Source organism: Stylophora pistillata, chromosome 7 (genome assembly GCF_964205215.1).
Source record: "Stylophora pistillata chromosome 7, jaStyPist1.2, whole genome shotgun sequence".
Lineage (NCBI taxonomy): Eukaryota > Metazoa > Cnidaria > Anthozoa > Scleractinia > Pocilloporidae > Stylophora > Stylophora pistillata.
Window position 1 is genome coordinate 2,526,535 of NC_142525.1, and position 2,120 is coordinate 2,528,654.

Consider the following 2,120-nt stretch of genomic DNA (forward strand, 5'->3'; position numbering starts at 1 on the left):
TTTGCCAGTTAAAATTCAAAATGATTCAACTGTGCCAAGGTTCTGACAAGAAAGGATAAAGTTTATCCTCTCTTGGTTTTGGTTGAGGGAGTCAGTATGGCAAATTCACTACGCCTTTCAAAGTACCTACTCGCCAGAATCAGGACTGAATAGTTAGTGTAAAGGACACCCCAAACTAATTCCCATGGTTTCAATGTTAAATCGTTATTTTCCATGCTTTTCTGTCTCGAAAATAAGTTTGCTTATGTTCATTTTATTCAAGATATGATTACATAGGAAAGCCTGTTGGTGTGCCCTTTTTTTCGTGATCGTGGACAAAACATCTCAAATGTTTTCGTAGAGCTGATGAAACATAAGGAGGTTTCCCTGTTTGTAGCTCTTCAAAACAAAGATGAATGAAGAATTAGCAAAATATTGGATTGCTGAACAATGTGGAGATAAATCGACCTATTAAAGTCGGTAACAATTGATGAATCAATCAGTCCACCAATCTATGAATTAGATCAATTAAGTCAAAGGAATAAATCAATAAGTAGATTAAGAAAGCAGCCGATGAGATAAAGATAGATTATATCTTCAATCAAACAATCCACAAATCAGTCCATCGATCAAAATCAGTCAGTCACTCAGTCTAAATAACGAAAGCAGTAATATGATCATGATGTCCTTTTGTTCCAACCTTTTCTTGTTTCCAAACACAGAAGATTACCTTCGACCCAACATTTCGTCTGGAACTCGAAATAAAAGACTCGAGGTCGTGTCAACGGTTCCCATCCCACAATTTAAGTCAGCTGTTTGAAGATCCGTAATTACTAAAAGAAGGAATGACCTAAAACCATCTAAAACCACCACCTAAAACCACCTTCAGAATACTATTGGGTGACAATTTAAATGCACACCAGAAATGTTGTCGCATGTCATTACCAGGGAAAAACACCAAGAGAATTTTTTACACGTAGTTACTGAAACAAGGAATGACCAATGACCTACAATGAGCTACTGTGCTAACAAGGAATGACCTAAAATGATCTACAATGATTTAGAATGACCTGCAATGAGCTACAATGATCGACAAGGAGCTATTATGAGTGTTACGAAAAATTGTGGTGTGACTTTCTAGCTCCATGATGGTGTGATGTCTTTTTTGTTTTGCTGTCTAAAATATCAATGAGTTAAAGGTGTTGGCAGGCCAAATACATCTCATAGTCTCGCGGCGCTGTGATAAGTGACCTTATTAATGGTTTTGGTACGAAAATATCAATGAGTAAAAGGTATTGACTGGCCAAATACGACTCATAGCCTCTCATGATAGTGTAAAATTATGGGAGGCTTGTTATATAAGACCCTCAAAGACATCTTAAGCAAAGGTTTTTCGCATTCTATTATCATTATCGTCATTGGACATGTCTCATTATGATAGACCGTAAATTTATCTCCAAGCTAGAAATTCTGTTATCATTTGGCCTGTTATTCAGTAGACAAAAAGCAAACACGTTACGTTAATGCACAAGTCTCCTGTTTTTTGTTTTTTGTTTGCCTTTTTTCTAAAATCTTCATTTACTTCATTGCAGGGGTCTTACAGTAGCTCATTGTAGGTAATGACATGCGACAACATTTCCGGTGTGTATTTAAATTGTCACAAATTGTCACCCAATAGTATTCTGAAGGTGGTTGTAGGTGGTTTTAGATGGTTTTAGGTGGTGGTTGTAGGTGGTTTTAGATGGTTGTAGGTGGTTTTAGGCCATTCCTTCTTTTAGTAATTTCGTCTGAACATCTATTCTCTTGTATATTTGAGAGCACCTCTGTCTTGTTTAAGTGATATATAAAAATTGGTTTTGTCTTGAAAGGCTCCATGGACCATCAAAAGGAAATCATTCTACAACGCACCTTTATGCGAAAATTGATTCTGCCACGTGGAAAGTAATATTTTGTGTGAGCTGCTGTTTTGGTCTTGTTTTATGAGAGTAAATTTTGATAGCTCACAGGCATCTGCTCTCTAAAATGGTTGCGTGCCCAAAAGTTGAATTACAGCTTGATTGATCACGTAACGTTACGGCAAGTAGCCAAAATAGAAGGATGAGGAGAATCTTATCGGGAGTACACAGATCACATAACATGAA